Below are 27,434 nucleotides of genomic sequence, written 5' to 3' on the forward strand. Positions count from 1 at the left end.
TCTTTGCTCACCCCTCCAGACGTGCACTTCAACCCTTATTCTGCCAGCTGTCAACTTCCTCTTGGCATCAGTTGTCTCTACCAGCCTGAAACCTTGGTTGTACATTTCAGTTTGTTTCAACAAACACCAAACTCCTACTGTATATAGAGCAGTATACTACAGACTGGTTGAGATAGGTAAGAAGCTATAAGATAAACCTTTGTAGAACTTACGGGGACTAGGTGGAGTATGTGATATACTCAAAGTAACTGTAGCACATCAGCACATAAAAGATATGTAGGAAAAGTGCTTTGTGGGGTCTTGCCCACAAGATGGCAAAAGCCAGGGAAGCACTTTGGTTGGATTTGGGATGGGTTTTAAAGGAAGGATAGGAATTCCATGGGCTGGGTGTAGGGAATTCAATACACAGGGTATAGAGAGGGGATGGCAGAGTAGTCCAGTGGGGTACCCAAAAGTCAAATAATGTGACACAAAGCTGGAAAAGTAGGACGTTGTCATCGTGTGAAAGTCCTTGAATGCCCTGTGCTACTTTGCATACAGCAGGACCTTGATAAGTGTTTATTGAAACTTTATTTAGTAAGCATTAGGGAACTACTAAAAATTTGGATCAGGACAATGACATGATCAGACTTGTTTAAGAAAACTCTCTAGAGTGGTGTGAAAGAGATGTTAGAGAGTGGAAATGAGACAGATCTCTCAGGGAATATACTGCTGTAAGTAATTGGGTAGAGATGAAGGCTTTACAATAGTGAGAACAGAGAAAAAGGGACAGGTTTGAGAAAGAATACAGGAGTAGAGGTGACAGGACCTGAAAACTAAGGGAGAGGAATACCAAGGTTTTGAACTTGGGAATAATACCACAGGGAAAAAAAAAGTGAAGTCAGGAAGAATAAGTTTGGGGAAAATGTGATAAAGCCAGTTTTTGAAAGGTTCAGGTGGAATTTGCTGGTGGGACATCCAGGTGATGTGTTGCAAGCAGTTGAAGATGTGAGTAATGGTGCTGAGAAGAAAGGTTAGGGCTAAAGTTGTAAGGGAAGCATTCTTAGGCTGGGGTCCAGGTTTCAGTAGATTTCAGTAGGTCAAAGAATTTAGATGGGAGGAAAAATGCATTTACAGTCTCACTAATCTTTGTTGTCCTTTGTAATCTTATGTATTTTATGCTATGCATTTAAAAATATTCTAAGACAGTGTGCATAAGTTTTACCAGATTGCCAAAGTCCATAGCATGCATTAAGAACCCCTGACCTAGATTTAGGAGCCAGTTGAATAGAAGTGACAGTTGCATCTGGGAGAGTAAGTGAAATTGTCAGAGAAGAAACCATAGAAAGAAAGGAGGGACCAAAGATAGAATTTTTCTTTTTTTCTTCTTTCCTTCCTTCTTTCCTTCCTTCCTTCCTTCTTTCCTTCCTTCCTTCCTTCCTTCCTTCCTTCCTTCCTTCCTTCTTTCTTTCTTTCTCTTTCTTTCTTTCTTCCTTCCTTCCTTCCTTCTTTCCTTCTCTCTCTCTCTCTTTCTTTCTTTCTTTCATTGGGTTTTAGGGTCTGTAACAACAATGCTTCTAGTAGCTGCTGTGGAGGTGTAAGGCCAGTAACACCAGCACACAGAAGGGCTGCTAGCAGGGGTTCTTTGATATGCTTTTCTAAGGAAAGCAACTTTAAGGGGTTAACAATCTCACTTTAATTAAATATTAGTTCAGGAGGGAAAGCCAGCACCCTGAACTTCAGAAAGAATGCAAACAAATTATAAGCAGAAATTATATAAACAGAGCAAATAACACAAACCGGTCTATCCATAGCAATACATACGTAGTTGACAGAGAGAGAAGCAACAACATCTGGATTTTTCAAAGCCGGGGGGTTGGGGGGGAGCTACTTCAACGGCTAGCCAGAGTCTTATCACCAATACTCTTCCAATGAGTGTGCCCCCAAAGGCAAACCGTCAACCTCTGAGTTTATATACACTTCTTCAGAGTCAAAGATCATCACAACCATGCAGCTCAAACCCACATGACTTAGACCTTCCCTTGACTTAGCAGGTCATCAAAGACATCCAATTCAATCAAAGATTCCTTAGTGCTGAGAAGCACTCCAAAACAAAGACAACAAAAAGTCCTCTTTGCTTGCCATTACATTTGAAAAGCAAAACTCATCGAAGGTATTTGATTACCTCAGCATTCCAAAAGAGAAAACAGTAAAAAAAAAAGTCCCACCCTAATTACCATTACAGGGTCACACAGCTAGTAAGAGTCTGAGGCTGGATTTGAACTCAAATTCTCCTGACTCCAGGGCCAGTGCTTCCAGTCTGCCACCTAGTTACCCCCAAAGGCAGAACTTTTGAGGAACACCCACATAAGAGGTCAGGAAGCAAGTGAAGGAGCTAGAAAAGGAGGAATTATAGAGAGGCCAACTATAAATTCATGCTATCTAATTTAAGGTGAACAGTCTTTGATTTGTCTTTTTATTCCATCACATTCTATGTTGTTACTGTTTCAGATGTTTTCCACTCTTAAAGCACTCAGCACCATGCTAACCCCTTTCACTGTCAGCAGATACCCACAACTTTTTATTTTACTAAGATCGAGACCATCCTTCATGGACTCTTAATCTCTTCCCTCTCCACTTCAAAATGTATCTTCGCCCATTCTCTCTTTTCTCTCTGTTTCATAGGAAGAAACATCCCTCCTGCACACCTGTGCTATACCTCTGACCTCTCCCTACCCCAAATCTCTTCTCAACTCAACTGGCCCCTTCCCTGCTTTTCCATTCTTCTCATACCTTTCACCCCATCCCCACTGGCCTCCTTATTGTTCCTCAGACAAGAACACTTCTGAATCCTGGAATTTTCATTGGTCATACCTCCATACCTGTAATGCTTTCCCTTTCCTTGGCTTCCTTGCTTTCCCTTAAATCCCAGCTAAAATTCCAGCTTCCTACAAGAAGCAGGTCTCAATTCCTCTTAAGTCTAGTACCTTCCCTCCTTGATTATTTCCAAATTATCCTGCATATAGCTTGTTTATATGTAGTTGTTTATATATAGTCTCCCCCATTAGACTGTGAGCTCCTTGGTAGCAGGAACTACCTGTTTCCTTTCTTTATATCCCCAAGTGCTTAGCATAGGGCCTGGCATATAATAGGTGCTTAATAAAATGTTTATTGACTCACTGATTACCTTGTTCTATCCCTTATCTCCTTGTCTCTTCATAGCTAATCTTTCCCATTCTACTGCCTCTTCTTCTAAATATGTCCAGATTTTCTCTGTCCTGAAAGTCATCCCCTTGCCTACACAAACTACTGTGGTATCTCTCCTTTTCACTGCTAGGTGTTTTTTTTCTTTAAAGAGTAGTCAACTCGAGAGGATTCTGGGAAGATGGCAGAGTAGGTCAGAAAATTCCAAGCCCTCAAAAGAGTTAAATTAGCACCTTAGAGTGAACAAAGTGTGGGTGGAGACAAAGAAGAATTGGGGCACAACCAGGATCTTCCTGGGACAGTTTGAGAAGATCTGAAGAAAAATCCCAGGAACAGGTTTGGTTCCTGCGAGGAGTAAATAAGAAAATATCCATTGAACACCACTTAAAAGAGATCCTATGAGAAAAAATCATAGAAATATCATAGTCAAATTCTGAAACCCCCAGCTCAAGGATAAAATATTAAAAGCATCAAGATTAAAACAATTTAAATATAATGGTGTCACAATTAGAATTACATAAGACCTAGCAGCAGAGACATTAAAGGACCGCAGATCTTGGAACACAATATATTGAAGAGCAAAAGACCTGGAGCTGTGGCTGAACATATCATACCCTTCAAATTTAAGTATTATCTGGTGTGAAAAAAATAGACATTTGACAAACCCTCAGACTTTCAAGACTTTGTTTAAAAAATCTTCAACTTAATAGAAGATTCGACATACAAGAACCAAGAGAAACATAAGGCACATACCGAAGACTGACTATAAGGGATTCATAAGAACAGACTGCTTACCTTTTATATAACATAAAATGTAAAATGTGTGTCTAAGATTCTTATTAATAATTGTCGAACTCATAATGAATTTAAAAAGTAAAACCATTTAGAAACAGCTAAAAAGAGTAACTATTTTATACAAAAGAAGTGCAAGAGGAAGAAAGGATACAGAGGCTTTAGATGGGGGAGGAGGACTGGTAGTTCTGGTAACCTACTTTCATTGGGAATGGGTTTAAGAGGGAACAATACATATATATTTAGAAGAGTATAAGAGTCTTCTAAATTTAGAAGAAATAAAATGGTAGAGTTATAGTGAGGGGGGAGAGGACAAGGGAGAGATTTTTAGAGGGGAGAATGAGGGAATAGGTAAAAGGGGGTATAGAAGGGTGTTTAGATTTATGGGAATGGGAGGATAGGGGAGGGATCCTTGGAGGGGGGTAGGCAAATAATAGGAGGGCAAGGTAGAGGGTGGAAGTAAAGTAGAGGAATCAGGAGGGATAGGAAACAAGAGATATGCACAAATATAAAAACAAAGATGAGGAGTAGAGTATGTTTGGGAAAGTATATGTCTATATATTTGTGTATGTATATATATGTGTATGTATATATCTATAGCTATAGAGAAATATATCTAAACTTTACTGTAGCCTTTGGGGGTGGGGTGGGGGGGAAGGAAAAAAAAGAACAAAGTAAAAAAGTGCACAGCAGAGAACAAAAGAAAACTCACAAGGAAACAAAGAAAAGATGGACAATTCTCAAAACAGTATGTATTATTTATTATATAGGTTTTCTTGAAATAAAAATCTATTGTTATGTATTTTGAATCCTCTCTTACGTTCTTCTGTGTAAAAGACATGCTTTTTTCTTTCTTTATATTTTAGTTTCAATATTTGAGTTTATGATATGTTTTGTTTCTTTTCTGTATTCTGTATTTGTGTTCTGGTATTGATGGATTGCCTCAGTTTGCTTCAGTCCTGGTTTCAGTATAAAGAGTGGGGTCTGTAAACAGCCTGGGACCCTTGTCCCTGCCTCCTATTCCAAAAGTCTCCAGTTAAGCCATGATATACTTCCCTTTTGGGTTTCAAGATACTGAGGAGGTGTGCCTAAGCCATCTCCCACCATTCTAGGTACCAATTGATTGGTTCTGTTTCTAGGAGTGATGATAGAACAAATTCAGGGGAAACCAATTCTGCCCCCAAAATGGCCCAAGAGAGTTAGGGCTAGCATTGTTTTATACTTTTACAAGTGCCAATCTAGGGCAAGCAGAGACAAGCAGGACGTGTACCACCTGGGCAATAGGGGAGAAGGGGCATAGAGAAGTGATTCATTCTAAGCTGGCCAAGAGTGGAAACTGGGGATTTATTTGAATGCAAATAAGAAGTGCAGTCCCTGAGAGCCCTTTGGCAAAGAGGGCAGGGATTACAGGACCCAAGTATGCAAAAGACTTCAAATTGCAAAAGTGTGGAAAGAGGTATTCTGATCTGGAGGTGTCTTGAGCTATAAACATTCACCTTACTCCACATGGGCCAGCTACTAGAGAGTCTCCTGGGAAAGGCGATTGTAGAGATCTTCTGGAACATGGCAAAACATTAGAAGATTGTGAAGAACCTGAACTATATATAGGAAATAAAGTTACCGAAGTCAGTCGTTCTTGGGGGCAGCTAGGTGACTCAGTGAATAGAGCATCGGCCCTGGAGTCAGGAGGACCTGAGTTCAAATGTGACCTCAGACACTTGACGCACTTACTAGCTGCGTGACCTTGGGCAAGTTTAACCCCCATTGCCCTGCCTTCCCCCCTAAAAAAAAAAAACTTAAAAAAAATTAAAATGTAGAAGTCAGTGGTTCTGGGAGCTGTCTCACAGAAAATGGAGCTCCAGAGGGCAGTGAGCAGTGTCTGAACTGAGATCTGCTGAGGAGAAAGCAACATGACACCAGATGGACCTCGGTGATGCGCTAATGTAGAAGATCAAACCCTAACTCCCCCTCTGGATAGAGCCTCACTCATGGCAGTACAGGAAGTCTGAGAGACAGATCTCTAGTGGCAGCATTCCCCCCATGGATGGTGTCTCACCTCTAGAGATTTGTACGGTAAGCCCTTTCTCTGTGTCTGTGTTTAAATCCAATTCTGTTTTAAACGTTAGTGAACCTGACTGCTCATATCTGGAGTTGGTAGCTACCCCTATGGAGTGCTAGGTAGCGATAATAGCTAACATTTACATAATGTATTAAAGTTTACAAAGTGTTTTGCATACATTACTTCATTTTTGGGTCATCTGGATAGCAAGGCAATGAGTTAGAAAAGTTAAAGGCAACCAAAGTGTACCCAGACCTTAGGTGTCTGGAGTTATGTCATTCAGAAAATATTTTAAAAACCAATCATAAAAAAAACCCCAAAACCTATCGTGAGGACCTAGAGGTAAGCACTGTTGATAGGTTCCATTTATAATAATAATGACTTCCATTTGCATAAGCTTTTTTAACATTTACAAAGTTGGAAGGACTTGTAGATGAATAAAGGTGTGGATTCTGTGTTTGTGGCTGAGAGTCTGTCTAACCGTGCTCAGAGATTCCTCACCAGAAAGCTGGCCAGTAGGTGAACTTTTTCAGCCATAGCAATACCTATTGAAATCAGGGTCTGTTTCAATCTTTGCTGTTGTAACCTCGGCACTTAGCACACTGCCTGACACCAGCAGGTGCTTAATAAATGCTTGTTGATTAATCGACTAATCTACCAAAATGGTGAAGGGGTGCTATCTGTTTCTAGGAGGGATGATAGGACAAATTCAGGGGAAACCAATTCTGCCTCCAAAAAGGCCCAAGAGAGTTAGGGCTGGCATTGTTTTATACTTAGGAAGACAAAGGGAGCTAGAAGCTTTTACAAGTGCCAATGTAAGGCAAGCAGAGACAAGCAGGACGTGTACCACCTGGGCAATAGGGGAGAAGGGGCATAGAGAACTGATTCATTCTAAGCTGGCTGAGAGTGGAAACTGGGGATTTATTTGAATGCAAGTAAGGCTGTGGGTAAAAGGTGGTGCTTGACCTATTTATTGAAGCAAGAGAGGGATTCTCTGTATAACCCTTCCACAATACTCATGTTGTGAAAGACTAACTATATTTTGCTCCTTCCCAACCCATCCCCCTTTATTGAATTTTCTCCCTTGACCCTGCCCCCTTTCGAAAGTGTTTGTTTTTGACTACCTCCACCCCCATCAGCCCTCCTCTCCATCATCCCCCCCATTTATTTTTATCTTCTTCCCTCTTCTTTCCTGTGGGGTAAGATTCCCCATTGGGTATGTATGGTATTCCCTCCTTAGGCCAAATCTGATGAGAGCAATGTTCACTCATTCCCCCCTCATCCTCCCTCCCCCTCCTCCCACAGAACTGCTTGCTCTTGCCTCCTTTATGCGAGATAATCCACCCCATTCTATCTCTCCTTATCTCCCTCTCTCAGTATGTTCCTCTCTCATGCCTTAATTTGATTTTATTTCTTTTAGATATCTTCCCTTCATCTTCAACTCACCCTGTATCCACTCTCTCCCTCTCTCTCTCTCTCTCTCTCTCTCTCCATATATATATATATATATATAGACACACACACACATAGATATATACATACATACACATTTACCCATATATATAAACATATATGTATGTATATTCCCTTCAGCTATCCTAATACTGAGGTCTCATGAATCATACACATCATCTTTCCATGTAGGAATGTAAACAAAACAGTTCAACTTTAGTAAGTTCCACGCAATTTCTTTTTCTTGTTCTTTTTCTTGATTACCTTTTCATGCTTCTCTTGATTCTTGTGTTTGAAAGTCAAATTTTCTATTCAGTTCTGGTCTTTTCACTGACAAAGCTTGAAAGTCCTCTATTTTATTGAAAATCCATATTTTGCCTTGGAGCATGATACTCAGTTTTTCTGGGTAGGTGATTCTAGGTTTTAATCCTAGCTCCATTGACCTCCGGAATATCATATTCCAAGCCCTTCGATCTCTTAATGTAGAGGCTGCCAGATCTTGGGTTATTCTGATTGGGTTTCCACAATACTCAAATTGTTTCTTTCTGGCTGCTTGCAGTATTTTCTCCTTGATCTGGGAGCTCTGGAATTTGGCAACAATATTCCTAGGAGATTTCTTTTTGGGATCTATTTGAGGAGGCAATCGATGGATTCTTTCAATTTCTATTTTGCCCTGTGGCTCTAGAATATCAGGGCAGTTCTCCTTGATAATTTCTTGAAAGATGATATCTAGGCTCTTTTTTTGATCATGGCTTTCAGGTAGTCCAATAATTTTTAAATTCTCTCTCCTGGATCTATTTTCCAGGTCAGTGGTTTTTCCAATGAGATATTTCACATTGTCTTCCATTTTTTCATTCCTTTGGTTCTGTTTTATAATATCTTGATTTCTCATCAAGTCACTAGCTTCCACTTGCTCCAATCTAATTTTTAAAGTCGTATTTTCTTCAGTGGTCTTTTGGACCTCCTTTTCCATTTGGCTAATTCTGCCTTTCAAGGCATTCTTCTCCTCATTGGCTTTTTGGAACTCTTTTGCCATTTGAGTTAGTCTGTTTTTTAAGGTGTTGTTTTCTTCAGTGTATCTTTCAGTATTTTTTTGGGTCTCCTTTAGCAAGTCATTGACTTGTTTTTCATGGTTTTCTCGCATCCTTCTCATTTCTCTTCCCAATTTTTCCTCTACTTCTCTAACTTGCTTTTCCAAATCCTTTTTGAGCTCTTCCATGGCCTGGGACCAGTTCCTGTTTTTCTTGGAGGTTTCTGTTGTAGGCTCTTTGACTTTATTAATTTCTTCTGTCTGTATGTTTTGGTCTTCTTTGTCAGCAAAGAAAGAATGCAAAGTCTGAGACTGAATCTGGGTGCGTTTTTGCTGCCTGGCCATATTCCCAGCCACCTAACTTGACCTTTGAGTTTTTCAGTGGGGTATGACTGCTTGTAGACTACAGAGTTCTATGTTCCACGTTGGCGGGGGAGGTGCCAGCTCAGCCACACCAGCACTGCTCCTTCCCCAAGAACCCCCAACCCGAACTGGGCTTAGATCTTTGGCAGGCTGTGCACCCCTGCTCTGATCCACCACTTAATTCCTCCCACCAGGTGGGCCTGGAGCCGGAAGCAGCAACAGCTGTAGCTGCCCCACCTCCGCTGCCCCTGGGGCTGGAAGCCGAACTGCGAACTCCTTCCACTCCTGCAGCTTTTCCCACTGACCTTCTCAGCAGTCTTTGGTGTTTGTGGGTTGAGAAGTCTCGTAACTGCCGCAGCTCACTGATTCAGGGAGCTAGGGCATGCTCTGCCCGGTTGCTGGTCTTGTTGGTCCGTGTCGCTCAAGCTGGGCTCTGCTTCACTCCGTTCCCAGCTCCCAGCTCCCAGCTCCCAGCTCCATGTGTGATAGACCTCACCTAGAGACCATCCAGGCTGTCCTGGGCTGGAGCCCTGCTTCTCTCTGCTGTTTTGTGGGTTCTGCCATTCTAGAATTGGTTCAGAGCCATTTTTTATAAGTTTTTGGAAGGACTCGGTAAGGAGCTCACACTATTCCCTGCTTACCAGCTGCCATCTTGGCTCCGCCCCGAGAGGGATTCTCTGAGGTGGAGGTGAGGAGAAAATACATTCTAAATGGCCAAAGCAAAAGTTAGACAGAGAGAAGATGGAATGTTACTCGTATGAGGAATGGAGGGAAGGCCCATTGTTAAACAGGCTTAGAGAATTGCAGCGAGTTTAGGGGCTGTGTAGAGTGTACAACCAGGCTGGAAAGATAGGTCTGGGTCAGGTTGCAAAAGTCTTCAAAAGCTAAACAAATTTATTTTAAATTTTAAAGCCACTTGAATTATCGAGCAAGAGAGTGACATTGGTGAGATCTGCACTTAAGAAAAATCATTTTACAACATGACTAGTGTGAAAATAGGTTTAATATGAATGTATATGTAGAGCCTTTATCAAAATTACATGCTGTATTGGGGTGGGGGGAGGGGAGAGGTGGGGAGAAAATTTGGAACTCAAACTCTTATGGAAGTGAATGTTGAAACTAAAAATAAATAAAATAATTTTTAAAAATCATTTAAAAATTAATTTTTATTAAATTAATCAATAATTTTATTATTATATTTAATAATAATAAATTTATTAAATTAATTTTTATTTTAAAAATTTTTAAATCATTTTATGACAAATAGGATACTCTCAGAAAAGCCTGGAAAGACTTACATGAACTGATGCAAAATGAAATGAGCAGAACCAGGAGAACATTGTACACAGTGACAGTGGTATTGCGTGATGATCATCTGTGAATGGCTTAGCTTTTCTCAGTAATACAATGATCTGAGACACCTCTGAAGGACTTATGATGAAAAACGCTATCCACCTCTGTAGAAAGAACTGATGGATTTCAAATGGAGACTGAAGCATACTTTTTATTTACCTTCTTTATTTTTCTTATTTAGTTTTTTGTCTGCATTTTCTTTCACAACATGACTAAAACAGAAGTATGTTTTGCATGACTGCATATGTATAACCTATATCAAATTGCTTGCCTTCTCAATGGGAGTGGAAAGGAGGGAGGGAGAGAATTTGGAACTCAATTTTTTTTTAAAATCTAACATTAAAAATTGTTTTTAATGGCTGAACAAGTTGTGGTATATGAATGTAATGGAATACTATTGTGCTATAAGAAATGGGGAAGATACAGACTTCATAACAACCTGGAAAGACCTACATAATATGATGCTGAGCAAGACGATCAGAACAAGGAGAATATTGTGCACAACCACAGACATATTGATTCTGTGATGACTAACTTTGATGGACTTGGCTCTCCTCAGCAATACAAGGCCCAAAGACAGCTCCCAAGGACTCATGATGAAAAAGCTATTCACATCCGGAGAAAGAATTGTGGAGTCTGAATGCAGATTGAGGCAAACTGTTTGCTCTCTTTTTTTTTCTCTTCTTTTTTGGTTTTGTTTCTTTGCTCTCATGATTCATTCCATTGGTCATAATTCTTCTTTGCAACTTGACTATTGTGTACATAAATTTAATACAAAGGTTTATATAGAATCTATATCAGACTGCATGCCATCTTGGGGGGGAGGGGAAGGAAGGGAAGAAAATTTGAAACTCAAGAACATGTAGAACTAAGTATTGTAAACTAAAAAAAAAAATCTGATTTAAGAAAAAAATTGTTTTTATGTGAAACTGGGGGAAAATTAAAAAATATTAAATTTTTAAAAGAAGAAAAATCATTTTAGTAATTGTAAAAAAAAAGAGGGGAGGATTAAGGTGGGGACACTAATTGGGAAGCAGCTGGAATAATCTAGGCAGGAGGTGATAAGGGCCTGAATGAAGGTAGCTGAGTAAATAAAAAGACAGGTCAGATGTAAAAGATGTGGAATATGTAGAAACAGCAAGACTTGACAACTGGTTGGATACCTGGAGTGAAGGAGATCAAGGAATCCAGCATAATACTGAATGGGATAGGGTTAGAGGGAAAGATAAGTTCTGGTTTGGACAAGAAATGTCTTTAAAAAATCTGCTTTAAAAATAATAACTCTAGGGGGCGGGGAGCCAAGATGGCAGCTGGAAAGCAGGGACTTGCATGAGCTCCCCGCCAGGTCCATCCAAAAACCTATAAAAAATGGCTCTGAACAAATTCTAGAACTGTAGAACCCGCAGAATAGCTGAGGGAAGCAGGGATCCAGCCCAGGACAGCCTGGATGGTTGCTGGGTAAGGTCTATCATGCACAGAGCTGGCAGCGGAAAGGAGGAGAGTCCAGCATGGGCTGCGCTGGACCAACCAGCCCGGGAGCCGGGTGGAACAGGCCCTAGTGCCCTGAATCCGTGAGCTGTGGCAGTTACCAGACTTCTCAACCCACAAACACCAAAGACAACAGAGAAGGTTAGTGGGAAAAACTGCGGGGACAGAGTGAAAGGAGTTTGAGGTTGGGTCACTGCCCTTGGGGGCAGTGGAGGTAGTGCAGGTCTGAGGACAGAACTACAGTTGCAGTTGCTTCTGGCCCCAGGCCCACCTGGTGAGAGGAAATAAGTGGCAGATCAGAGCTGGAGTGCAGAGCCTGCTTAAGATCTGAGTCTCCATCAGGGTTGGTGGTTCTTGGGGGAGGAGGAGCACTGGTGGGGCAGAGCTTGCTGTGTAGAAATAGCTCTGAAAACAACAGCACAACCCCTCAAGCTTGGGACAAAGTACTCTATACTCTACAAGCAGTCATACCCAGATGAAAAACTCAAGGGTCAGGTAGTTGGCTGGGAACATGGCCAGGCAGCAAAAACGGACTCAGATTCAGACTCAGACTTTGGAATCTTTCTTTGGCGACAAAGAAGACCAAAACATACAGCCAGAAGAAGTCAACAAAGTCAAAGAGCCTACATCAAAAGCCTCCAAGAAAAACCTGAACTGGTCTCAGGCCATGGAAGAGCTCAAAAAGGATTTGGAAAAGCAAGTTAGAGAAGTAGAGGAAAAATTGGGAAGAGAAATGAGAAGGATGCGAGAAAACCATGAAAAACAAGTCAATGACTTGCTAAAGGAGACCCCAAAAAATACTGAAGAAAATAACACCTTAAAAAAATAGACTGACTCAAATGCCAAAAGAGCTCCAAAAAGCCAATGAGGAGAAGAATGCCTTAAAAGGCAGAATTACCCAAATGGAAAAGAAGGTCCAAAAGACCACTGAAGAAAATACTACCTTAAAAATTAGATTGGAGCAAGTGGAAGTTAGTGACTTGATGAGAAATCAAGATATTATAAAACAGAGCCAAAGGAATGAAAAATGGAAGACAATGTGAAATATCTCATTCGGAAAAACCACTGACCTGGAAAATAGATCCAGGAGAGAGAATTTAAAAAGTATTGGACTATCTGAAAGTCATGATCAAAAAAAGAGCCTAGATATCATCTTTCAAGAAATTCTCAAGGAGAACTGCCCTGATATTCTAGAGCCACGGGGCAAAATAGAAATTGAAAGAATCCACTGATCACCTCCTCAAATAGATCCCCAAAAGAAAACTCCTAGGAATATTGTCGCCAAATTCCAGAGCTCCCAGATCAAGGAGAAAATACTGCAAGCAGCCAGAAAGAAACAATTTGAGTATTGTGGAAAAACAATCAGGATAACACAGGATCTAGCAGCTTCCACATTAAGAGATCGAAGGGCTTGGAGTACGATATTCCGGAGGTCAATGGAGTTAGGATTAAAACCTAGAATCACCTACCCAGCAAAACTGAGTGTCATGCTCCAAGGCAAAATATGGATTTTCAATAAAATAGAGGACTTTCAAGCTTTCTCAGCGAAAAGAGCAGAGCTGAATAGAAAATTCGACTTTCAATTACAAGAATCAAGAGAAGCATGAAGAGGTAAACAAGAAAGAGAAATCATAAAGGCCTTACTAAAGTTGAACTGTTTTGTTTACATTCCTACATGGAAAGATGATATGTATAATTCATGAGACCTCAGTATTAGGGTAGCTGAAGGGAATATACATACATACATACATATGTATATACACATAGAGGGCACAAGGTGAGTTGAATATGAAGGGATGATATCTAAAAAAAAATAAAATAAAATTAAGGGATGAGAGAGGAATATATTGAGAGAGGGAGAAAGGGAGAGATAGAATAGGGTAAATTATGTCACATAAAAGTGGCAAGAAAAAGCAGTTCTGTTGGGAGGGAAGAGGGGGCAGGTGAGGAGGAATGAGTGAATCTTGCTCTCATCAGATTTGACCTGAAGAGGGAATAACATACACACTCAATTGGGTATCTTACCCCACAGGAAAGGAGGAAGGAGATAAAAAAAAAGGGGGATAATAGAAGGGAGGGCAGATGGGGGAGGAGGTAATCAAAAGCAAACACTTTTGAAAAGGGACATGGTTAAGGGAAAAATTGGATAAAGGGGGATAGGATAAGAAGGAGCAAAATATAGTTAGTCTTTTACAACATGAATATTGTGGAAGGGTTTTGCATAATGATACCCATGTGGCCTATGTTGAATTGCTTGCCATCTTAGGGAGGGTGGGTAGGGAGGGAAGAGGGAAGAGAATTTGGAAATCAAAGTTTTAAAAGCAGATGTTCAACAAAAAAAATTTTTGCATGCAACTAGGAAGTAAGATATACAGGCAATGGGGCATAAAAGTCTATCTTGCCCTACGAGAAAGTAAGGGAAAAGGGGATGGGGGCAGTGGGGTGCGGAGTGCTCTATCTCCAGCACTCGCGCTACTGTCCCCCCACTGCTAGCCCGTCCTCTCACTCACCAAGTCGCAGCATGGTGAGTCTTTGGGGCGCCACCGGCCTCCGCGACCCTCGCGGAGGATGAACCAGACAGAACACCTGAGGTAATCAGGGAGCTCTTTATTCCGTCGCGACTACATCCTGGAACGCCGCACTTCCCCGAAGCGAGTGCTCTTATAGCTTTACCCCTCCCTATGCGAGCTCTATCGTCCAATCACAGGCTGAGTCCTACTTTATCTCCTAATATGGCAGCAAGCTAGCTCTAAGTGTTCCCGCCCCCAACATCTCCCGTTCCCGCCCCCAACATCTCCCCCTTTTTGTTTTTACAAGGTGAAACAACCTGGTACAGCCTTGCAGATAGCTTTAGCAGGATAAATGAGACCCAGGCATCGCCGGGTGCGAGGTGCCCTGTCTTAGGTCGTCCCCTAATACCCTAAGCCTTACCCGTCCTAGGCACCCAACACCTTCGGGGCCTGTCTTAGGTGGCCGGGCACGGGGAAGTTGCCCGTCTCTGGGCACGCCTCGTCTTACCCCAAGGTGTTACATGTCTTCCATGGCGGCGAGCCAAACCTGTGGGTCTCCCCCAGCTTCCATGGCCATAATAGCCTTTAATTAAAAGGGCCGTAGAGGCCCCTAGGCCTCCCCAGGTTGCAAACCAATTCTTCACCCTCTGAAACCATTGTACCACGCTTTTCTGTATTTCTAAGTTAACTTGGGTCTCAAATAGGGGGCTGACGTTACACAGAGGCCGGGGAGCAATTCACCCGGGCCACTGAGACCAATCCCCCTCTCAAAAAGGCAAGGGCGTTGAGACCCATACAGCTTCCCCCTCTCCCACACAATAACCAATATTTGTAAGGGTCTTCGACCCATCGCGTGCCATTTCCCCAGTCCAGTCCTGTGAATCGAAAGGATTGTCCTTGCTCCCCCTTAAGGGGGTACCCTCCTGGCATTTGACAGTCACGCCAAGGTATGGTGTCATCAATGTCCACTCGGGCGTCACATGGGGGGGGCCCAACGGGGCACGTCAGGGTCCCACCCAGTCTGATTGACTAGGGGTCGCCAGGCAAGCAAGCCCCTAATCTGTCCCTGTAGCATTGAATGTCCAGGTCTTGTTCACCCGTCCCAGGACAAAGCAGAGGGTGTTGTTTAAGTCCCATTGGAACGAATCCTGGATCGGGGATTCTGCAGGGTCCACAAATGCTGAAGCATTAGTCACCAACAGTCGAGTATTCCCCAAGTGGGACCTGGCTCGATTGGAGCAGCTCCGACGATCCCCACGATGATCAAAATTCCTGAAAAACAAAAGGAAATACTCCTCATCCCGGAGAACCGGGTTGGGTTCTTAGTCAAGATCTCTGATTCTATGGAGCGGCAGCCATTTTTCAGGCTCCTCAGTCTTATCATCTGGATGAAAGGAAAGATGGCCTTGTTTTCTGGCCCTAACTGTGACCGGGCCATGCCATTTCCCCTCTTCATCTCTCCACATTATTCTTGTGCCTGGTAAGGCTTTAGTGGGAGACTGGGGGCCTGGAGGTTAATCCTTATCCTGAGGATGAAGAGGTATACTATAAAAGCAATCCTTGATATCTATTACAATCATGGCCCACCCTCTTGGGATAGCTGTAGGGGCGGGTAAACCTGGCTGAAGAGTCCCCATGGGCAACATGGCGGAGTTGACTGCTCGAAGGTCAACCAACATCCTCCATTTCCCATTCCTCTTCTTTATCACAAACACTGGAGAATTGTAAGGGCTAAGGGATGGTTCTATTTTGTCTTCCTTTATAAGAGTCTGCACTATGTCTGTAAGAGCGATGAGCTTTTCTTTAGTTAGGGGCCACTGCTCCACCCATATCGGTTTATCATGCATTCAAGTTATCTGGGGGGAATAGCTCATCTCCAGAGTGGCCCCTACAAATTTCCCTGCAGGCTGTCGGGTGTTGCAAGGGACAGATGTAATTACATCAATCTTTTCACATATGGGGAAGCCGGACCATATTTAGCTATAGCTTCCTTCAACTCTTTTAGCATTTTAAAGGGAACGGGGCCATATCGCTGGGTACCTGTAAGGGGGTCAGTAAATAAGGGATAAAGCCCCCATTCGCCCCAATCAATCTCCTCTCCCTTTTCCATAGCATGGGATGCACTGGCGGCAAGTAACCCAGATGTGCAAGGTTTCTTTGGACCCCTTTGAAAAGCCGCCAGGCTACACACGGGTTTTTCTGCTCTAGGCTCCTGATAAGCCAGCCAAGTTTGTGGACGCGTGGGGCTGGCCGCACTCCGCCTCTCCCTTCCTGACCACCCAGTTCCGGCTTCTTCCGTACTGTTTGCGGAGGCATCTCGACCCCCGCCCCCTGCAGGGCCTATCACTTCCTCCCGTGAGTTTTCTACTGCGCCATAGCCGCCTCCCTCCCTGTTCTTTGTCTTCAATGGCAAGGTGGTACGGGCTCTGGTCTCTTCCCCATCAGATCCCTCCTGAAATTGCCTTGCCCGTCTAAGGTCCTCCCACGGATACACTGGGGGTGGTTCGGCCCCCTCCTCCTCCTGGCTATCGGAGTCAGCGCAGAGCTTGTATAACTGCGCGGCCACGTCTCCCTTCTCCTCAGGCAAAAATGCGGGAATACTACTCTTCCCTCCCATCTTTCCAACCTTTCAAGGTTGGAGCTGTCTGGAGAGTCCGACCAGCGGACTCAGACGGTCCCTAGCAGAAGGCCTGGCCCCACGTTGTGGGCGCCACCTGCGGAGTGCTCTATCTCCAGCACTCGCGCTACTGTCCCCCCACTGCTAGCCCGTCCTCTCACTCACCAAGTCGCAGCATGGTGAGTCTTTGGGGCGCCACCGGCCTCCGCGACCCTCGCGGAGGATGAACCAGACAGAACACCTGAGGTAATCAGGGAGCTCTTTATTCCGTCGCGACTACATCCCGGAACGCCGCACTTCCCCGAAGCGAGTGCTCTTATAGCTTTACCCCTCCCTATGCGAGCTCTATCGTCCAATCACAGGCTGAGTCCTACTTTGTCTCCTAATATGGCAGCAAGCTAGCTCTAAGTGTTCCCGCCCCCAACATCTCCCGTTCCCGCCCCCAACAGTGGGGTGACAGAAGAGAGGGCTGACTGGGGAATGGGGCAATCAGAATATATGCCATCTTGGAGTTTGGGGGAGGGTAGAAATGGGGAGAAAATTTATAATTCAAACTCTTGTGAAAATTAATGCTGAAAACTAAAAATACTGAATAAATAATGATTTTTTAAAAAAATAATAATTACTCTAGAGGTAGTGAAGTCTAACAAGAGAAAGCTAGCCTCTGAGCAGGAAGATAGGAGTTCAAGACCTGCCCTTTATACAAGCACAGACTGGGTAAGCCTGGCAAGTCACTTAGTCTACTAATGCCCCAAATAACTCTCTAAGATAGGGATTCTTAACCTTTTTTGTGTCATAGACCCTTGTGGCAGTCTAGTCAAGTCTATTGATCCCGGCACAGAATTATATAATTTTTTTAACTTAAAAAATTATTTTTTCTTAATTACATGTTGTAATGTTAATGGAATAGGAAGATCTTCTCTGTCATTAATAAGCCTATGTACCCACCTATGATACATCCTGAGTCACATAGAACCTTTTGGGTAAGGAGCTTACCTAAGGAGGAGCTTGCTTAGGGGAGGCTTGCTTGTAGGAAGGCTTTCACACCTTTTGGTACTGAGCTAATTAGACACTGAGTCACTAGGGTTGTGAGGCCTTCTGTCTCTGAGAAGTGTATATAAATTCTGAGGTTGGTATTTTGCTTTGGGGGTTCATTTATGAGAAAGACCTTTTGATTCCCTGGATGGGACTCTGAGTAGCTGTTTGTTCAGAGCCCCTCCCCCCCAACTGCTCTGATGTATCTGTGCTCCCCCGATCTGGTAGTGTATGTAGGTGATTGTATGACCTTGTTTAGACAGCTGGAGCCATGTCTGTAGTGTTTGTGCTAATTTCTCTGCTTGCATTTTCTCCATGTTCAGGGTGCTGATCTTTCCCCTGAACTAGTGAATGTAATTAAAGTAAGATTGTTGACTCCTTTAAAGTTTAGAAAAGCAAATCAAAGAACCTGTTCTAGCAGCCCTCCTGTGTGCTGGTGTTATTGGTCTTACACCTCCACAGCAGCTGCAAGCAGCATTGCTACTACACGTCAATAAAAATTAACATTAGTTTTTTTTTAAAAAAAATTGAGTTCCAACAGAATTACATTTTTAAATCATTGAAGGAAATGCTAAATTTTAGTTAAACATTAGTGTAAATGAAGGTCTAATATTTTTTTCCCATCCAAGTTCATGGACCCCCCTGAAATCTATCCTGAGATTTCTTCAGTATCCACAGAGTCTAAGTTAAGCAGCATAAGACTGGAAATTATAGAGCAGCAAGTGCTGTTCTGCATTGACAGAGGGGGTTTCTTCGCCAGGAGTTCTCTAAGCCAGTGAAATCATAGAGCTAGACCAAAAAAATTTATATAACAACAACAATAAGCAGGAAATGACATTTATTGCTAAGTCATTTTTCAGTTGTGTCTGACTCTTCCTGACCTCATTTTGGGGATTTTCTTGACAAAGATAGTGGAGGGGTTTGCTATTTCCTTCTGCAGCTCATTTTGCAGATGAGGAACCTGGGGTAAACAGGGTTAAGTGACTTGCCCAAGGTCACACTGCTAGTAAAGTGTCTGAGGCCGGATTTGAACTCAGGTCCTCCTGACTCCAGGGCCGGTGCTCTACTCACTGCTCCATGTAGCTACCCTATCTTTCTCTTTCTCAGAAGTCTCCTGAGGCAATCTCCCTGTGGAGTCTCCAAAGAATCTAAGTCTCAGGAACACAAATCTCTACCACTGTTAAGGCTGGAACCTAGTTAGAAATGTGGACCTTTCCCTCCCACCATATTTCATATGCTCCTATTATGTCAGCTTTTTACCTGGATGCAGCTGCTCTTGGAGCCACAGGGGAGAGTTGGGCGACAGGTGGACACCAAAGGGGATGAGAAGCTCTGAAAAGGTCTTGGCAAGCCCTCATACCAGAAATGGTAGTCCTCCCTGAATACCCCGTATACATCCCAGCAGATAGGCTCCACCAGGTTGAGGGTAACCGACAGGCTTCGAACAGTTGGTGACACAAAACATCTACTCCAAGAGTGTGGAGACTTCCCTGGGCGGAACAGGAGAAGGAGAACAATTTGTTTCAAAGGCCATGAAGGCAGCTGAAGCAGGCACTGTCCAGCACTTAGAGCTTGATCAGACATAGATGACATTAAGGTCATCTACTGCATCATGGGCCATCGCCAGTCATCTTGACTTTTGTCTGTCCACTGAACTTTGATGTCTCAAGAAGAGAGAGAGAGGCTCACGACTTTGTGCAACTCTGCCTCACAGAGGAATTCAATTCACAGGCAAGTCAAGACGTCACCCTGATGTCATTGGTCCCCTTCAAAAACAAAGAATGAACAACAATAACATAATATTATGTCAGCTTTATTTGGGATGGGGAAAATCCAAGAAGGTAAAATACTGCTGCTCAGGGTGAATGTGATGATAACAATGGACAATGCTTACATTTTCGTTACTAAGTAGAATAATCTTCAAACGAGGAAAATAAAACAAAACATAATTTACCAGGAATTGAAAGCCACAATAGCTGGGAAAATAAATGTAAACTCCTACACTTGGATTTAGAAAATTGACTACATAAATAGGAGATACCTTGTGGCATGGTGAAGAGGGTCTGGAGTCATAAGGCCTTGGTTCAAGCTCTGCCTCAAGGTGTTTGCTGCCTGTATGACCTTGAGCAAGTCATTTGGCTTCCCCAGCTTCACCTGTAAAATGGGTGGTTGGCTAGATGGCCTGTGAAGTACCTTCCAGCTCTAAATCCATTATACTAGCATGAGGGAGTCAGTCTTTGAAAGCCCAGGACTTAATCATTTTAAAAAAAAAAGGTTGATAAGAAAGTGTTCAACTAACTGTAGAAATGTAGCCAAGATTTGTTTATAAAGTGCAAATAAGTCTCTTGAATAAATAAAAAAGAGAGTGATGCCATCAGACAAATGGTGATTGGACATACACTTTGTCTGACCTTTAAAAGACAGTAATGAATGTCTAGGGCCAGTCATTTTGAGTGAGCCCAAGAAGAAGTCAGACTTGAAGAGGAACCCACCTTCCAATCAGATGTGTAAAAGACGTGGACCTGGAAGTGGGGAAGCTGAAAGATCTGACACAGATCTGATAGAAGAGAAGTATGGGGGGAGGCAGGTGCCACAAGTAGCAGGGGAAGGATGCCAGGAACAAGGTTATGTGGGCTGATCACGCATGAGGAGAGGTGAGACAGATGCTGTCTGTTTGACTCGACTCTACCCCCATATGCCAGACTACAGACTGCCAGGCAGTAATTCTATAACTGTTCTCTCTTTTTTGGTTCCCTTTTACTCTGCCCTCAGGGAAAGTCCGTTTTCCTTTCTTGGTTTTGAACTTCGCCTTTGTAATATGGATAATTCTGAATAATTTTGATTATGTGAAGTTGAGAAGCTTTTGCACAAATAAAATTAGGATAAGAAGGGAAGAGGTCTACTGGGAAAATATTTATATATTTCTAGTGAAGGTCTGATATCTAAGATATATAGACAACTAATAGAAATATATGACTGAAATTCATTCCTCAGAAGAGAAGTAGTCATAGGATATGAGTTCTCAAAAGAAGAATTGAAAACAATTAGCAAACATATGAAAGAATTCTCCAAATCATTAATAAGAAGAGAAATGCACATCAAAACAAATACAAGGTTTGTATTTGTATCTCATATACTGAAAACCTTCCCCACCCCACACCCCAACTTTCTTATTACTGTTGAGAGTGACACCATTGTCCCCATGCTTTAGGCTCCCAACTAAGGTGTCATACTCAACTCCTCACTACCTCTCACCCCTCACCTGCCATATTTAATCTGTTGCCAATGCCTACTGATTTCACCTTTGAAATATCTTTCAAGCATGCCTCCTTGTGTCCTCTGACACTGTACCACCCTAGCATGGGCCCTCATCACTTCATTATCGCCTGGACTATTGCAATAGCTTGATGGTGGGTTCCCTGCCTCAAGTCTCTCCCAACTCTAATCCATCCTCCATTTGGCTGCCAAAATGATTTTCCTAATGCTCAAGTCTGACTATGTTACTCCTGGACTCAATAAACTCTAGTGATTCCCTATTATCTCCAGGATCAAATACAAAATCCTTTGTTGGATGTTCAAAGCCTTTCTTAACCTAATACCCCACCCCCAACTTTTCCAGTCTTCTTACACCTTATTCTCCTACACATACACTTCAATCCAGTAGTGCTGGCCTCCTTACTGTTCCATGAACAAGACAATCCATCTCTCACCTCCAGGCATTTTCTCTGGCTGTTTCCCATGCCTGGAATGCTCTCCTTCCCAATCTCCTCACATTGGCTTCCCTGGCTTCCTTCAAGTGTCAACTAAAAGCTTATCTTCTACAGGAAGACCACTTTAATTCTAGTGTCTTCCCTCTTTTAAATATTTACTATTTTTCCTGTTTATGCCTTGTTTGCACATTTCCCTCATTAGAACATAAGCTCCACGAGGTTAAGAACTGTTTTTTTGCCTCTTTTTGTATCCCCAACCCTTAGCATAGTGCTTGGCACATAGTAGGTGCTTAATAAATGTTTAATGGCTGACAAAATTGGCAAAGATAACAAAAGATGGGTATACTGAATGTTGGATAGGTTATGGAGAGACAAACAGTAATGTATTGTCATTGGAGCTGTGAATTGGTACAACCATTTTGGAAAGCACTTTCAAATTATGCAAATCATGTGATGGATATCTTTTCGAATACCACACTTTTGAGATTCAGAGATTCCACTGTTGGGCATATACCCCAAGGAAATCATTGACAAAAAATAAAGACCTCACATACAGCAAAATATTTATAAAAGTATTTTTGTGATAGCAGAGAGCTAGTAACAAAATGGATGCCCATCAATTGGGGCCTAGCTAAACAATTTGTGGTATATGAATGTGATGAAATATTATTGTGAGATAAGAAAATGATCATGATACATGAAGAGAAGTATGGAAAGTTTCATATGAAGAGATGAAAAGTGAAATAAGCAGAGATGGGAAGGCAACACATACAATAATTACAAAAATGGAAATCAAAAGAATGAGGACTACAAAATAATAAAAACTGAATATTGTGAAATTATAAAGAACAAATTTGGCCTCTGCTCCTTTGCAGTGGTCAGAATCAATGTCAGATTTTTTTCAATGTGCTGATGGAACTGGATTTTTTTCCTCTTCTTCCTCATTTTCTTTTCTTTCCTTTCTTCCTTCCTTCTCTCCTTCCTTCCTGCCCTCCTTATGGTTTAGCTTTGGCCCATCTCTAGGCTATCTTCAAAGAGCAGGATCGGGGAGACAGGTATATAATCAGGAGCATGCTAGAGCCAGTTCCTACTGGTTCTCCAGAGCTGATTGTTAAATTTTCAGTGTCAGGGCAGCTAGGTGGCACAGTGAGTAGAGCACCAACCCCGGAGTCAGGAGGATCTGAGCTCAAATCCAGCCTCAGACACTTGATACACTTACTAGCTGTGTGACCTTGGGCAAGTCACTTAACCCCAATTGCCCTGCCTTCCCCCTGCAAAAAAAGATATAAATAAAATTTCAGTGTGAGCATTTACACCTCAATCAGGGCTTAATTAAGTGTTTTGTTAATTATCTAGACTTAAGAAAATGATGGAAAAGATATTAATAATGCGGATTAGACTTAAAAATGTGTCCTGCATAGTTTCTTTTTTGAGAAGGGAGAACCAGTTGCTAAACATTTAACAGCACACCCCTGTATCAACTATATAATGTTTTTTAGAGAAATGATTTTATTACCAAAATTGTTACTTGGCATCCATTCATTTATACCCAGATATAATAAAAGAACATTCTGACATACATAGAATAATAAATGCATTAAATACTTTAAAAGGCTTTTTTTGTTTTTTTTAACATTCATTTTTTAAAATATTGAGTTCCAAATTCTCTCCCTACTTCAAGCCCTTCCTACGCACATTGAGAAAGCAAGCTTGTATCGATCAAAGTAGCGAAGTCTTTCACAGTTGATCATCATTACAATATTGCTGTTACCGTGTACAGTGTTCTCCTGGTTCTACTCACTTCACTTTGCATCAGTTCATGTAAGTCTTCCCAGGGGTGAGTTTAGGTAACAAAGACAAGTAAACAATATGTTACCCATTATATATGTGAAGTCATACAAGACATATTTCTGTATTTGCCATGTTGAAAGAAAAAAAGTAAGAAAAATAAAGTGAAAAATAATGTTTTGATCTGTATTCAGAGTTCATTAGCTCTCTTTCGAGGTACATAGCATTGTTTGTCATGAGTCCTTTGGAATAGTCTTGAATCATGGTCAACAGTAAAGCAGTGTCAACAAAAACTCAGAGTTGAGAGAGTATACAGGAGGAAACGGTGGTCAATAGTACTGAACACTGTGACAAAGTCAAGAAAGATCTAAACTTTTGGGGGGAGGAAGGAGTATTTATTTTCATTTTTAAATTAACAAACGCCAAATAGAATGGGCATTTGCATATATATTACATATATATTTTATACATATATATTATATATAGTATGAAAAGAAAAGGAAGACTACAAGTGAAATTGCAAGTCGATATTATAAACAGCTTGATTTTTTAAAAAATATATTAAGTTCAACTAGGTGGTGCAGTGGATGGAGGGCTGGGCCTACAGTCAAGAAGACTCATCTTCCTGAATTCAAATCCAGCTTCAGACACTTACCAGCTATGTGACTAGCTATGGGGCAAGTCACTAAACCCCATTTGCCTCAGTTTCCTCATCTGTAAAATGAGCTGGAGAAGGAAATAGCAAACTTCTCCAGTAACTTTGCCAAGAAAACCCCAAATGGGATCATGGAGAGTTGGACACAACTGAAACCACTGAACAATAACAACAACAAAGTTCATCATTTAGGTTTCGTAGTTGTTCTGTCCTGAGGTCTGCTTCTTTCTGTCCTTCCTTATGTTCTATTCTCTGCATTTAAAAAGAGACACCTTAAAGATTCTATTATTTTTTATTTCCCTATCACTATCCACTCTCACCCTTTTACATTGTACCTATACTTAAAAAACCCAAAAGACAAAAACCTTATCAGAAATACGCATAGTCAAGCAAAACAAATTCTCATATTGACTGTCTAAAAATCTATCATTCTACACTTTGAGTCTGTCACCTCTCTGCCAGGAGGTAGATAACATGCTTAGTCCTCTGGAATTGTAGTATATTATTGCATTGATTAGAGTTTTCATAGCTGTCCTACTCATCTGTGTTTCTTTTTTATCTTCCTTCTGGTCTCTTCTGTGCATTAAAAGAGAAAGGATACCTCTTTATTTTTTTTTTGTTACCCTGCCCCTATCTCTCTCACCCTTATACACTTCTTACTGAAAAAAAAAAAAAGCTTAAAAAAAATCCTCTGTAATAAATATGCACAGTTGAGTAAAGCAAATTTCCACATTGGCCATGTTCCAAAATGTCTTATCTTCAATCTTGAGCTCATCTCCTCTTCTTGTAGAAATGAGTAACATGCCTCATCATCAGCCCTCTGAATTGTAGCTGATCATTACACTGATAAGAATTCTCAAGATGTTCAAAGTTGTATGTTGTAATTGTATAAATTGTTCTTCTGGTTCTGATCACCTTGTTCTATGTCAATTCATACAAATCTTCTCAGGCTTCTCATTTTGTCATTTTTTATGGTGTAATAATAGTTTATTACATTTATATGCCCTAATTCGTTACCCAGTAGATGGGCATTCCCCCCTTCTCTGGCTCTTGGCTACAGCAAAACCAGCTGATATAAAAATAAATATTTTTGTACATATGATTCCCTTTCCTCTTTCCTTGATCTTTTTAGGGCATAAGCCTGGTAGTGATAACACGAAAGCATCATTTAGTAATGGGGGTAGGGCATAGTTCCAAATTGCTTTTCAGAATGGCTAGATCAATTCACAGCTCCATCAATAGCACATCAAAGTGATAATTTCTCCTTAGCCCCTCAAGCATTTATAATTTTCCTTTCCTGTCATCTTTGCTAACCTGATAGGTATGAGGTGAAACTTCAGAATTACTTTAAATTTAATTTCTACGATTAGTTATTTCAAATATTTTTTTCATTATGGATATTGATACCTTAGATTTCTTTCTTTGAGAACTATCTGTTCCTATCTTTTGACCATTTCTGCATTGAGAAGTGGCTCTTTTTCTTTAAAATTTGAATTAATTCCTTATATATTTTAGATAGAAGACCTTTATCAGGAAACTTGCTGCAAATATTCTCCCCTGGTTACCTATTTTTCTTTTTAATTTTAACTATGTTGGTTTTGTTTATGCAAAAATTTTTGAAGTTAATCAAAATTGCCCAATTTATCTTTCTCATCTTCTCTATCCCTTCTTTGGTAATTTTCTTTTTCCCTATTCATGGATCTCAAAGATAATTTTTTAGCTCCTCTAATTTGTTATGATGTGATCTTTTATATCTAGGTCATATATTCATCTAGGGGTGGGGAACCTGTGACCTTGAGGCCACATGTGGCCTTCTACAGACTTGGTGTGGTCTTTTGTTTTACAGAACAAATCTTTTTATTAAGGGGATTTGTTCTGTGAAGTTTGGATTCAGTCAAAGGGCCACACTTGAGGAGCTAGATGGCCTCAAAGCCATAGGCTCCCCACCCCTGGTCTATACCTCAGTTTTGTCAGACTGCTTTTTAGCTTTCCCAGAAGTTTTTGTTAAATAGTGAGAATACTGACCCCATGAGATGGGAATCTCGGGGCTTCTTGAACATTGAAGTTTCTGTGTTCGTTTATTGAGGATCAGTCAATGAGTCAGTCAATAAACATAAGTTAAGATATGACAGGTACAGTGCTGAGAACTGGAGATACAAAGAAAGGCAAAACATAGTCTACAGAATAAGGGAGAGACAACATTCAAACAAATATGTACCAATTAGCTACATCCAGGATAAATTAGAAATAATCAACAGAGAGAAGGTACTAGAATTAAGGGGGATTGAGAAAAGCTTCCTGAAGGTGAGATTTTAGCTGAGAACTGAAAGAAAACAGGGAACCAGGAGGCAGCATTCCAGGCATAGGGAGAGTCAGTGAAAATGCCTGGAGTTGGGAGATGGAGTGTTTTTTGAGGAACAAAAAGGAGACCAGGGTCACTGGACTGAAGAGGATACATGGTGTGTATGTGGGGTGGGGGCGGAGAATGGTGAGGGGAAAGACGTAAGGTGTAAAAAGACTGGAAAGGTGGGAGGGGGCAGGTTATGAAGGACTGTGAATACCAAACCAACCAAGGATTTTATATCTCATCCTGCAAGTGATAGGAAGCCACTAGATTTTTAAGAGTGGGGTGAAAACATGATCAGACCTACACTTTTGGAAAATAATTTAGTGGCTGAGCAGAAATGGACTTGAGTGAGGAGAGATTTGAGGCAGAGAGAGCAAACCGAAGGCTACTGGAACAGTCCAGGCATAAGGAGGTGAGGGTCTGCGCCAAGGTGGTGGCAGCGTCAGAGGACGGAAGGGGCCACAATCAAGAGATTTTGCAGAGGGGAAATCGACAGACCATGCCAACAGTTTGGACATGAGGGGGTGAGAGGAAGTGAAGTGTCAAGCATGACTCCTGGACTGTGAGCCTGAGGATATCTGATGATCGGTCAAATGCTTTCTGCCCCATACAAATATTGATGAGGAGATGTCAAGCAATAGGCATCGCTCCTCCCATAAAAAAAAAAAAAAAGTTGAGTTGGACTTGCTCTTGAAGGCCTGTCTTCCGGGTCTTGCTCTGTCCATAACTAGCTGGTGATCTGGGGCAAGTCTCGCTTTTTCCAGGGGCCTCAGTTCCTTTCTTTACAGGAATTCTGGGCTTGAACTTGAAGATCCCTAAAATTCTTTTCAGCTCTAAAATTGTATGTGTTATGTGATATTTGGACTATGTTTCTGATTGGGAAATAGTTCACGTTACTATTTTCCAGTTTTACAAGATCTACCATGTTTGACTTTGCCTTATAGGCTTTAAATCTATTTGCATTTCTTTCAGGACTAATTTTGTTCAACTCAGAACTGATTAAATGCATGATTTTAAATTGTACCATGTGAATTCTGGTTCAAAATGTTCTG

This window comes from Trichosurus vulpecula, chromosome 2, assembly GCF_011100635.1.
Source record: "Trichosurus vulpecula isolate mTriVul1 chromosome 2, mTriVul1.pri, whole genome shotgun sequence".
NCBI classification, from domain to species: domain Eukaryota; kingdom Metazoa; phylum Chordata; class Mammalia; order Diprotodontia; family Phalangeridae; genus Trichosurus; species Trichosurus vulpecula.